Below are 13,603 nucleotides of genomic sequence, written 5' to 3' on the forward strand. Positions count from 1 at the left end.
GTTGTTCCTGATGGGGTACATTTTTTTCAAGTGTGGTTCAGAGACCCAGACCCTCTCCATTTTGTGGCTCTGCCATCTTCAACAAGTGAATCCCAAGTTTTTCCTAGGAGATGTACCCATTCCTGCATTCCAGAAAGAGAAAAGATGACCCCCTGGGAGGATAGTATAGGCCATGCCTGGAAGTCACATACATCAGCTTTTCCTACATCCTCATTGGTCAGATCTCTGTCACTTAGCCACATCTAGATTCAAGGGAAGCTGAGAAATGTAGTCTAGTTGTGTACCCAGTATGAAGGAAAACAAGTGATGGTGAACACATCAAAGTCTTGGCCACAGTCAGCTCTTCCATTTGACTCTCATTCTCACACAAAGAACACAATTGTTCCTCCCCAGCAACAACTTTGAGAAACAACTCAAAAGTCCCAACCAGCCGCTGTACCCATTTCAAAGCTCTGCGTCTCCAGAATACACACAGTCCATGCCATCCGTCTAGATGTGACTCCTTGTGGTCCAGCAGGCTTTGAATTAAAAAGACAAATCATTTTCTCCTTCATCTCATCCCAACACACCCACTCAATGGTGGGACAGGGAGAGGATGAAAACAATCAGTACCCCCATGGAGACAATGGAGGAATGGGAACAAATACCACTGATTCTGCTCTCTGGGAGCAGCTCTCTTACACGTTGCTCCTGGCTTCTGGTTCTGCCTTCTGAGAATTCTTTATTGTCCATTTTCAGAGTCGCTATTGAGGAAAAAACGCTCCTTCAGGGCTGTACAGTTTTCACTGCACACTTCAAGCTGGTATAAATGTGGATGCCTGAAGGTTGTTTTAAGCCTCACATAGTTAAAGGGATTTTCAGTCCAGGTTTGTGGTTTCGTTGGCAATCACCGTACCCTAAGACACATAGTCAGCTTCTGATCTATTTGCTTCCATTCAGTTTCATGTACCAGTAACCACACCCAAAATTCTCTCCTAATCATGATTTTCAGACCTGATTTATTTCTTTGCTTTATCACCACCCCCCTCTTCCTCTCTGATTTCAGTGATGACTTTCTTAAAGCTGTCTAGAATTATGGTACAGGTGAGAAGACCAAGCCCTCAAACTGATCTTTGCCACAGGGCTGAGTTTTATTGGACCTTTGTTGCATAAATCCTTTTCCATGCTTATCTCTTACTATATGGGGTCTAGAAGCAACAGCTTTTCCAACCTTTGGTGTCCCAAATGTCTGGACTCTCTAATCCCTTTTATCCTGTGTGAAAACTGGTCAATTCCATCCTGAGGTTATCTCCTTTTTTATTGTAGTAAAGATATTCACAACAAAAGTTACCGTCTTATCCATTTGTAAATGTACCATTCAGTGGCATGAACTTCATTTACATTGTTGTACAAACATCATCGTCATCCATCCACAGAACTCTTTTAATCCTCCCCAGCTAAAGCTCTGTACCTATTAAACACTAACTCCCCATTCTCCCTTGGCCCAGCCCTTGACAACCACCATTTACTTTCTGTCTCTATGAATTTGACAACTTTAGGTATCTCATCTATGTAGAATCCTTTCTTACATATTTGGTCTTTTTGTAACTGGCTTATTTCACTTAGCATAATGTCTTCAAGGTCCATCCATGTTGTAGCATGTACCAGAATTTCCTTCCTTTTTAAGGCTGAATAATATTCCATTGTGTATATATATACCATATTTTGTTTATCCATTCACCCATGGTTATGTTTTTTTGTAATAATTTGCTAAAAGTAGAAAATAAAAGCCAACGTATTCCATTACACTGATTTCTGACAACCACTTCCCTTCAAGCTACAGTCTCAGTAACACATAGTGTGTTCTTCCAAGTCATCACAGACAACAGTTTTACCAAGTGTTTTGTCACTGCATAATATGTCTTTTTTTCCCAGCCTCCAATATCAGTTTCCTCACTGGTCTTCCCTGACCTCTATATCAATGCCCATGTTTTAAATGTTATTATGACAGCATCCTGCTTAATGATACTACTTAACGTTATTTCTTACAATAATTCTAGGAGTTATAATAGATAAACACAGAACTATCAATGTCTGTCTTAATTTGGGTTCTTTCAAAAGCAGAAGGCATCAAGGACCTGAGTCCTGGTAGTTTATTTGGAAAGTGATCCCAGGAGACAAAAATGAAGGAATAAGGAGAGACAGGGAAGAAGGAAAGCACACTATGAAATGTGTTATCAAGGCCATTGCTGTGGGCTCAGTTCTGCAGGAATTGTGTACTGAATGCCTCCTAGAACTGTCTTTCTGAAGGGTGGAAACTGGAGCATTTATTGACCCACTCCTGTCTGCATTGTTTGAGGGTTGCTCCTGGGGATGTTAATACTCTTGCTTATCCATGATGCATTTTCTTGCATGCAGGCCAAGTAGATTCCTGCAGGGGCAGAGAAGTCCCCTGGACAAAATGTAGAAAGATGCTCAGTGTATATTTGAGGTGGGATACAATCAACAGAAAGCCTGTCCGAGTTTTTATAGAACTCCCTACCGCAGCAGCAGTAGAAATCACAGGTGGGCCGAGGAGATGCAAGACTGTGGCATATGGTAGCAGAAGTGTCTGCTACAGTGACATAGCAACATAAAAGTTTAGGCTCACTAACGTCTCAGTGCATGTGTCACCAGTAGCCCTCCTCTAAACAGCAAGACCCAGGCATCTGCCATATTGTAGCTCTACCATCTTCAACAGATGATAGCCAAGGTCACCATGGTTATCTTTTTATTTAAATGGACAAGAAGGAAAAGGAGGCTGAAGGATTGCCCATAGGAAGTTTTTATGATTTAGATCTGGAAGGGGCATCTATCACGTCCATCTATAACCTCTCGACCAGAAGTCAGTCACATGGCTACACCTACCTGCAAGGCAGGCTGGGAAACACAGGCTATTTTTTGTTCCAGAGGGGCTAGGAAATAGATTTTGGTAAACATACAGAAGCCTCTGTAATAGAAAGTAAGATTGTATTTTTTTAAAAATCTAAGGCAATATATGTTAAACCTAATTTACCCTTTGACCTAGAAATTGCACTTCTAGAGGTCCTTCTCTCATGGATATTCTCCACTAGGTCCTCCAGATCTATTCTCCACCCTTCTTCCTTTCTGCATCATGGGCTCCCTAGTGTTCTGACTTCTACGTGGATTCAGCCAATGGAAATCTCCAGTAGGATATCAGAGAATGGGAGGAGAGAAAAGTGGGAGCATATAGTTCCATGGCAAGGGCACATGTTAGGAGTGGCTGAATTCCTCTAGTGCAGGCCACAGCTCCTCTTGGGAGGCCGTCTCCTACAACTCCAGCCACCTCCACAGCTTCAGCTCCACTTCTGTCTCTCAGTTCCAGTTACTGCTCCCTCTTTTTGCCCCTTTGGACCTGGGGTGGTGACAGCTCCCAGCTGTTCACCAGCTCTTGATGCTTTAATGCTGCTCACACATTTTTAAATCGTCCACAGTTGCCCCATTTAAGTGTGCCTTCTTTTTCCTTTCTGAACCCCAACTAATACACCATCCTAGAAAAATAATCAGAATTGCAAGTAAGGAACATACAAAGATGTTCAGCACAGCAATATTTAGAATAGCAAAAGCTCTGAAACTGAGTGTCTAATAATTAGGAATAGTTACATACATTATAATGAATGTATGATAGAAAAAAATATATATATACTAACGTGAGTTTTCAGTGTCTTTTTCTGTCTCCTACTTCAAAACCCTGCCTGAATCCCAGGAAAATTCTGCTAAAATCTTTCCTTCCTGTTCTCCCTCCCCAGTCCTCAAATATTTTTCACCAGAATGAATTAGTGAGTTGAGGGTGGGAGCCCTACATCTAAAGTTGTGGAGGAAATAGCTTGATTTACATTGAAAGAAAGGAAGGAGAAAAAATATTATACCAGTGAGGGGACTATATGGGACCAAAAGGGGGGACAGAAGATATGAGGAGATGAATGGGCAAAGAAGAACTTTGCCATGTGTGTTTCTTTTTGTAAACACTCTTCCAAAGAAACCTACAATAAATATCTTTGTTATTTACAATACTCCCTGAAACTCCTGATATGAGATCCCTGTTTCTTTCCCATTTATTGATTTCTCACTGTGTGCCCCTGTGCAAAGTGAGTTCCCTGTCTTATTTCATGTGTGTGAGGCATCTCCGTATTCAAGATGAGGAAACTGAAGCTCAGAAAGCTTAGCTGGGTTTTTTATGCCATCCCTATGTGTTCAGGAATTTCTGTCCCTGTGATAAAATACTATATAGAAATTGTGTTCTAAGAATTCTAAAAATCTGAAAACTGTAGTTTTATCTTTCTAAAGTATGTTTTATTTTCTGCTTGTAGAACTAAACTATCTAGAAATCTGAAAACCTTTGTAGGGGGAGAAAAAGAGAGAGTAAAGAATGAAAGGAAATACAATCAATAATCATAGCATTCATAATTTTCATTCAACAAATATTTATTGGACTGAGGAAACAGCAGTGAACGAAACAAAATCCCTGCATCTAGAGAACCAACACTCTAGTGGGAGAGAGACAATAACACAAAAAGTAACAGGAAATAACATGACAGAATGCTATGAGGAGGGGTAAAGCATGGAGAGAGTAGGTGAAGGGAGCTATTTTAGACGGGGTATCCAGGGAAAGTGTCTCTGTGAAGTAAGATTTAAACAGGGACCTAAGGAGGCCACATGTGAGAGATGAATGTGATGAGGAGGTAGGCCATGCGACCATCTGGGAGAAGAACAGTTCAGCAAAGAAAACAGTAAGCACATGAATAGAAAATAAGAGTATCAAATGCTATTATTGCAAAACTTAAGCCACTGATTGATTCTTCACTTTTCTAAAAAACACAAATACAATACACAATACAGTATATATCACATTTTGTCTATTCATTACATATATGGTTGCTTCCACATCTCGGCTACTGTGAATAATGCTACAATAAACAATGAGAGCGCAGATATCTCTTTGAGACAGTGATTTTATTTCCCTTGGATATATACCTAGAACTGGAATCGCTGGATCATATTGTAGTTCTACTTTTAATTTTTTGAGGAACCTCCATACTGTTTTTCATAGTGGCTGCACCAATTTACATTTCCACCAATAGTGCACAAGGGTTCCCTTTTCTCTACATCCTCACCAACAATTATTATCTCATTATGATCTTGATTTGTGTTTCCCTGATAATTAGTGATGTTGAGCATCTTTTCATATACTGTTAGCCATTTGTATGTCCTCTTTGAAAAAATGTCTATACAAGTCCTTTGCCCATTTTTTTAATCTAGTTATTTGAGTTATTTGTTTTTTGCGTTTTTTTTTTTTTTGCTATTGAGTTGTATGAATTTCTTATATATTTGTGATATTAACCCCTTATCAGATATTTGCAACAACATGAATATTTGAACCTGGAGGACATTATGCTAAGTGAAATAAGCCACAGAAAGACAAATATCATATGATCTTACTTATATGTGAAATCTAAAACAAACTCATAGTAACAGAGAGTAGAATGGTAGTTGTCAGGGGCTGGGGGGAATGGGGGAAAAGGAGAGATATTGACCAGAGGGCATAAAGTTTTAGTTACAAGGTGAATCAGTTCTGGAGATCTAATATAGAGCATGGTAACTACGGTTAATAATAATATATTGTATACTTGAAATTTGCTAAGACAGTAGATCTCAGGTGTTCTCACCACACACACACACACACACACACACACACACACACACACACACACGGTAACTATGGGAGGTGATGTATATGTTAATTAGTTTGATTTGGTAAGCATTTCACAATGTTTATGTATATCAAAAAATCACATTGTATACCTTAAATATATACAATTTCTAGTTGTCAAAAAAAAACCCCAAGAAAACAAAGCAAGAGTATGCAGGCCAGACTTGATAAGTATCAAGAGGCCAGGCTTGCTAGAGCTCAGTGAATGAGGGAAAGAGCAACACGATGTGATCAGAGGGACGGCAGGGGCGTCATATTGGCCTTGGAGGCCACTGTAGGAACCTTAGATTATATTCCAGTGGAATGGGATGCCATTGGATGGTTTTGGACAGGGGATTGATTGATATGATTCACATTTTAAATGGTTCACTCTGGCTACTCTGTGGAGAGTATTGATAAACTCTTGGTTACCACTCCTGGGTATTTTTGGTTTTCTTTATTTTTCTGTTTTAATAATAAGCATATCTCAGTTTTACAAGCAAAAAAAAATAAAGCATAGTTTATAAAGACAAAAGGCAATTATATTAGTTATACATAGCTGCATAACAAATTACCACAAGGCTCAGCAACTGAGAACCACAAATGTTTATTATCTCACAGTTTCTGTGGGTCAAGAATCCTGGAGTAGCTCAGGTGAATGCCTCTGGCTCACGCCTCTGGCTCAGGGTATCACAGGATGCAATCACGTGGATGGCCAGGGATGCAGTCACCTCAGGCTTACCTGGGAGGAGATCTGCCTCCAAGCTCTCTCACATGGATATTGCCCAGCTTCCCTTCCTCTCTGGCTCTTGACCAGAGACATCAGTTCTTCACTAAAAGGGCTGCTTTCTTTCCCCAGAGTGAAAATATCCAAGAGGGAGAGAGGATGAGAGAGAGAGTTCCTAAGACAGAAGCCATAGTCTTTTTATGACCTAATCTCATAAGTTATATCCCATCACTTCTGCCATGGTCTAGTCTTTAAGAGTCACTAGATCCTGCCCATACTCAAGGGGAGGAATTACCCAAGGGCATGAATACTGGGAGGTGGGTGATACGGAGACCATCGTGGAGGTGCTGTCACAATAACCACTTTCTCAAAGCTCCTTACTTTACAGAAGCAGAAACCCATCTGAATGTCAACCTGGACTCCACCACTCACCTTGAAGCCTCCACGGGGTGGTTGTGATGATGCTTCTGAAAGGGCTTTGAAAACTGCCCAGCACAGGAAAATGGAAGGGATTATTTTGCTTTTCTCATTGCTATCCATTCCAGATTTGGCCTATATTCTTCTTCATCCCCTGTATTAATGATTTGTCTTTCATCGTGGGTTATGCATTTTGTTTCTAGGGTGAAAATCTTCCAGTTTGAACAGAGAAATGACAAAATGACAGTAGGGAGGAAGAAAGCAGAGTGTTAACTCCTCCAGGTTCAGGATGGGCTTCCTATTTAACTGTATACCTCCCAGTAACAGAAGCTGTGACAACCCAGTTCCCAAAGACCTGCGTATCCCTCAGAGATGAGGCCAGCAGAAGGGGAGGGCCAAAAGAAAGCAGGATGTTAGATACATATGCCTTTGATATTTGTCTTATCTCGTTCCATAGTTATCCAAATTTGACTGTAAACTTTTGGAAGGCAGAGACTTTATTAGTCTCTAAACTCTATATTCAAGCTTTACCATTAAATAATTCCCTAAGGAAAATCCTCCTCTACTGAAGGCAACTCAGTTTTAAAAAACGGCGGTGACAAAATCACCCTTAAAATTCAACCTTGCCTAAATTGTGTCATGCTACTCCATGAAAAAAAAATTCCTCCGAACACAGCTTCTGTTTCAAGATACAAAGATCTGACTCCGGGCAATTTTCTAACGTCTTCGTGCTTGCCTTTTTCACCCCTGGATTCCCCTTCCCTTTCTGGGCCCCCCTCCCATCCCAAGTGACTACTCCTTCATTTTCAGCTTCTTCGTCAAATACTACAATATACTCTTACACCTATTTTTATCATATTTCTCTGAGACACATATTCATTCATACTCAGGTGCTAATTTAGTCTAGTATTTGCACAGACCCCATCTCTCCTCTCATCTAATTACAGTATGGAAGGCTTTTTTTTACCAATTAGAGTAATTCTTAGATAGCCAGCAGGTGGCCATAGGGAGTGTGAAGAGAACAAGCGCCCCAAATCACAGGAGATCTACTTGTTTGAGCCAAAAATTAAGCAAGATTTAGTCTCTTTAGGGCGAATGGATTAGGAGGGAGGTGTCAAAATGGACTGCCCGTTATCCAAATCTCTTGTGAATACATTAGCATTAATTAATACATACATGAATATGTTTTACATTAATTTGTGTTGTTGAAATATATGTGGGCCAACCATCTGCCTGAGGGCATGCGGGAAGCGTTCCCAGAATTCTCTCAGTAGCCATGAACTGGAGTGTTCACCCCTATGTTCTCTGTCCATGTTTGGACAAGAGATGTTTCAGCTCTTCAAACAATTAGGTGAAGACTTGTTTATAGGGAAGAAAGCTAAGGCAGGAAAATAGTGGCATCAGCAGCTGTTCTATTTAAGTCAGAAGCGACTGCTGTATGCTGAATGTTTGGTGGCTACTCCAGGCTTGGCATGTACAGCTATGACCTTAATTGGCGAAGCTAGAAGGAGAAGAAGCTACAGCTTATTGATTGATTATGTAGGCTCAGAAGTTTGACACACATTATTTCATTGAGTCCTCCACACCGGCCCTGAATTAGACCAATTCTACCGAGGGGAAAAGCAAGGCCCAGAGAGCTTAGTATGTCCAAAGTCATAGAAACAGGATTAGTGTTCAGATATGTCTCACTCCAGGCATTGCTCTTAGAGAATGCCTATCAGCTCTGACATGAAGAGACCCTGAGGTTGCAGAGGCCATGTCCTCAGAAGTCATTTCCTAGAGTAAGAGAGGGAGGCAAAAACAGGCAGAGGCTGGGGAGAAGAAAGAAAGGAAGGGGCCAGAAGGGGGAGGCTAGTGGAAAAGCAGGAGAAGATAGGAAATAAAGAACAGAGGGGGGAAAGAAATGAGCTTCAGGAAAGGAACAGGGAAAAGTGACCACAGAATAGGGGTGAAATCAACTGCTTTTCAAGACAGTAACAATAAAAATTTTACAACATTCCTTAAGAATCCTATTGCTGAACAACAGAAAATTCAGTTGTTATTTTCTAACTATCAAAAGAAGTAATGACTACAGACGGGGAAATAAGGAACTGATGTTTGTTAAATGTCTTCTGTCAGGGCCTCTGCTAACCCATGGATTTGGGGAAAGTTAGAAAAAAGACATCCTCTCTTGCTGGAGGTAGCTCCATAGGCACAGGGCTTGGTGAGTTGATTCTGTCTTCAGTGCCTCCTCGTTCTCTTATCTGGGGAACAACCTGCAGAAATGTGCAGGATGGCTCTACCTGCTGTGTACGAGGGCTTTGACATACACTATCACATTATTGTATACAACAATTATTTCCATATTGTGGATCAGGAATCCGAGGCCCAGAGGAATTAACATCACACCATACAGACCAGACGCACATGCATGTGCACCCACATGCACACACACACACACACACACACCCAGTATCCCAAAGTCACCCAGAGAGTGAATTCACTGAAGTAGTGTAATTGCAAGTGATTTGAAAACTCAATAAATAATCAGGTAATGTATTAGCTGACTTAACTAAAAAACCCTGAAATTGTGTGAGCTTCAGGTTAGGATTGATTAGGGGATGGATTGATTTTCCTGCAATTATCTCACGTACATCCTCCTCTGTGTGCCAGCTTCATCATCACAGCCCAGCAGTTGCAAGAAGCCCACCTGTAACCACGCTGCCGACAGCATATCTTCTAGTAGTTCCCACAGCATAAGAAGAAAGCCTGTTTTCCAGGAGCTCCTAGCAAATATATCCTCCATTCTAATTGGTCCATATTGGATCATGAGTTTATTGTTAAACCTATAATTGTGGACAGGGGCAAGATTATGCTGGTAACATAAGCCTGATCTACAGACCTAATCTGTAGAACCTGACTGAGCCTCAGTTTCTCCAAAAGGTATAACCACTAAGAAATTAGATATCAGTATGAAAATCAAAGTCATTACCAGAAGAAGAAATGGGTACTTGGAAGGGCACCCATCTGTCCACCACAGTAAGTGTGGTAGATCATATGTTATTACTTAATTATTTTTACCCCTTCCCTATCTCCATGGGAGAAGCCTACTTTCTGAACCCCATTGAACCTGGGCTTAAGCATGTGACTATCCTTCCTTGCCCTTGATTTCGAGTTTGGTCACATGACTTGCTTTGCCCAGTGGAATGTTAGCAGATATGACCCAAGCACAGTTGGATCTATCCTCTTGCACTCTGCCATCACCATACGAACATAAACCTGGTAGAGGTAGTCCCCTGGTCCAAGAGGAAGACAGACACGTGGAGCAGACCTGGACATAATCCGCAGCTTGGAGGCCAACCCAGGGAGGAGGCCCAGGCAAGGTCAGCCGACCCCCAGCTGATCTGGGCCTCTGGGCAAGAAAGAATAATTGTGTTAAGCTGCTGAGTCTCAGTGTTTTCATATGCGGCATTGTGGTGGCAAGGATTGACCGAGAGAGCAACTGAGTCAAACCTGGCGATGCTCTTTCCTTACGCAACAGCACAGAGCACAGCTCCATCCGTGTTTTCTCTTCTTGGCTGCAGTCGAGCCTGGGTCTCAGCTGAAAATGAAGGCTGCAGCTTTATTCTCTATTTTCAGTCTCACAAAAACATCTGAGAGAGTCGGCGGCTGCTTTTGAAGGTCCTTCTAGAGGGCTAGCTAGCTATCACACCATGTTAGCTGGTCAGTTTCATAAGGCAGAGCCATGCAGCAGCCATCGCTTCCGAACCCTGCCAAGTGAAACCTTGCAATATTGAGATGGCTGCACCTCAAACTGTCATGTGATTTCTGTATCAGAGGAATTTTAGAAACAGATGGTGAGCACAGACGAAGTGACGGTTGTACTCTGAGTACGGGGCAAAGGGGAATGAGTGAGCAAGGGGTTGAGAATCCAGCAAATTCTGGAGGAACGCTGGGAGAGAAGAGAATTGCTGGGAGCGTGTCTTCTGTCTGCAAACCACAGGTTGTAGGAAGTCGGGAAAGAAAAGCGCCTGACAGGCAGTGGCAGGAGGATGAGCTTGGTGAAAAGAGATGCTTTGCTTCTAAAGCAAGAGGATTCGAGGTTTAAGCAGTTTTTTAAAAATCACACCAGAAAAATAGGCAGCAAAATTAATCAGTTCACCTGAACTTGACCTTGAGGCTGGTGGATTGATTTGTTGTTTGAGGACATAGGCAGCATCAGAAGAGTTGAAGATGGAACGAATGTACAGGAACCAGATGCAGATAAATAACCCCGTCTACCCCACATCCAGCACGCCACCAGCGCCCTGCTCCCCAGAAACCGCCTTGCATTTCGAAGGGTGGGGGGTGATTTCTGTGGACGTCTCAGATGGCTGATCTCCTAATTCTATCATGAAATGTATTTCCCCTGGAGCTGGCATTTATCACTGAATCCTGGCACGGTTCCTGAAATGTTGCATCTGCACCACTAAACTGAGGTTACTTGTAGTTCATTAATATGCAAGAGGGGCTGTGAAATCATCCCTGATTCTGACAGGAGTTCTTACATGCCTTTCTGGAATGAAGTGGTCTGGCACCAAGACTTTCCTTGTCTTCTTTTAATCAGCTCCATCTTGTCACTACATAAAGAGTTAAAAAAAAAAAAAAAAAAGCTTTCTGGAAATCCCAAGGAAGATGCAGGGCATCTTTCTCTTTTCTTTCCTTTCTCATGTTTTTTTGCCATCCTCCACCCCCTTCCACGAACACATCAAAGTAAGAAGTGACATGCAGTGCCCTGGAGCTCTTAGCAACATGCTTTTAGGTTTGGAAAATTTCATTTTCTACCTTATGATGATTACATGAGGAAAGATGAAATGCTAGCTTTGAGGTTTATTTGAGAAAGAGATGTAATAAATGTGGCTTCCCACTGAATGGAACAAATCCATTCTGGTCATGGGGGGAATATGAAAAATTACATATATGTGTGCGTGTACACAGCCTATGTGACTTCAGTGGCATTTGTGGTCCTAGATGCTGAGACAGGAGACCTTGCATGGCTTCTTTCAGAAAATGCTGAATAAAGTTTTTCATTTGATCCAGCTCTGAATACATTTGATTCCAAACAAAAATGAGTTCCCACCCTGTCTAAGCTACAGCAATTGCCTTTAAACCAGTCCCCCACCGACACACACACACACACACACACACACACACACACACACACACACGACCATAGAATACATACAGATTAACAGAGTTTACAGATTCCCCTTAGCTGAAACCCGCAAGTGTGCCAGCCTGTTGAAGAATTAATCCAATGTCCCTTTTCCAGAAAGTTCGTTTTTTCAAACACTGGAGCAGGGCAGAGGACATTCGTGTTTTTTTCCGGCTATCATGATTTTTTTTGTCAGTGTGTTTTTGCTTTTGCCTGTGGAACTTCTCTATTAGCTGGGAGCTGAATAGAAAATGATAAGCTCATCTTGCCCAAGAAATAGAGCCAGGAAGGCAGGGAAATATCCTCATGGTTTCAGCCGTATGCTCCTTAGTAGGAAAGGATGCTAGAAAGAAATCAAGTATTCACTGAGTAAACCATTTTCCCACACAGAGAAACATGCAGTCTCGGGCTCTATTCAAAGCTCTCACATCACACATGCCGCTCTTTGTTCAGCCCACAGCTGGACCACACAGGTTGTAAGATGCAGGATTTGCACAAGCTTCGCCCATCAGCTCTGGCAGGCCACCCTCCATACAGAGTCGATCATCAACCACCCTCAGGGTCAGTTCTTCAGCCTCTCTTGATCGCAATAATCATTTGGGTTTGGAGCAGAACTATGAAATTTTTGCTCTGGCTGCAGAAAGAGGAGAGATCCTGATCCTTTTTCGTAAATAACCTAAACCCTGGCTATTCAATGACGATTCAAATCTCTGTTTACTCTCCTTCTTACGGAAACAAGAAAGCACTTTGATGGAATGCTTACTATGTACTCTCCCTGTCCTTATTCTGATCAGCTCTATATTTAAAGGGAGATGACAGCTTGTAAATATTTTTAAGTATTTAATTCTTAAAAGTTTTTGTTCCTCCCCGCACTCCCTCTGAGGCAGATACTATGATTATGCCTACTTTACAAAGGAGGAAAATACACTTCCTCCTCTGAGTCTAGACAGTTACCCTAAGGGCACACATGGATGGAGGGAGCTGAGATTCAAATCCAGTGCCTCGGACTCCAGAGCCTCTGCCATCGACCACCTTGCTATACTGCCTCCTGCTGATGGGAGGTTCGTGGGGCCCCCATGGTCTTCTGTCCCCTTCTTGAGCACGGGTACTGCAATTTCTGTTTACAAATTCATTTCCTTCGTACATTTTGAGCCCCTGGTATTTCCTTAAGCAATTATTCTCCAGTGTCAGAAGTGCTCAGTACATGTTTGTTGAGTGACTTAAAAAATAAACTAATAGGCACAGTATATCAGAGAATTTAATGAACAGTGAGTGGAGAATAAGATTCAGGGGAGAAAAAGAATTAAGCACTGGTATGAAAACAAGAGATGAAAAGAGGCAGGGAGTTAGACTCTAATGAGGGAAAGGAAAAAGATTTGGTGCTGATGTGACGCCATTCTTCATGGATTTTGCCACCATTGTTGGGAAAGTCACTGTAAAGGGGGTGAGCAGGGAGAGGTACACCCAGTTGGAATGTTTGTTGGTCTTGGTTTAGAAGAAAGGGCCATGGAATGGGCTACAGTTCTGTGTTTACTTTTCTCTAGCTGAGCAAGTAAGG

At 41.9% G+C, this 13,603-nt stretch overlaps 1 long non-coding RNA gene across 4 annotated transcripts in view; it reads left to right on the forward strand.

Annotated features, from left to right (window-relative positions):
* LOC133098417 (uncharacterized) overlaps positions 1–13,603 on the forward strand; it is a 374,765-nt gene that overhangs the window by 298,585 nt on the left and 62,577 nt on the right. The gene's annotated exons all lie outside the window — the stretch shown is intronic.

The sequence above is a fragment of the Eubalaena glacialis genome, chromosome 9 (genome assembly GCF_028564815.1).
Source record: "Eubalaena glacialis isolate mEubGla1 chromosome 9, mEubGla1.1.hap2.+ XY, whole genome shotgun sequence".
Lineage (NCBI taxonomy): Eukaryota > Metazoa > Chordata > Mammalia > Artiodactyla > Balaenidae > Eubalaena > Eubalaena glacialis.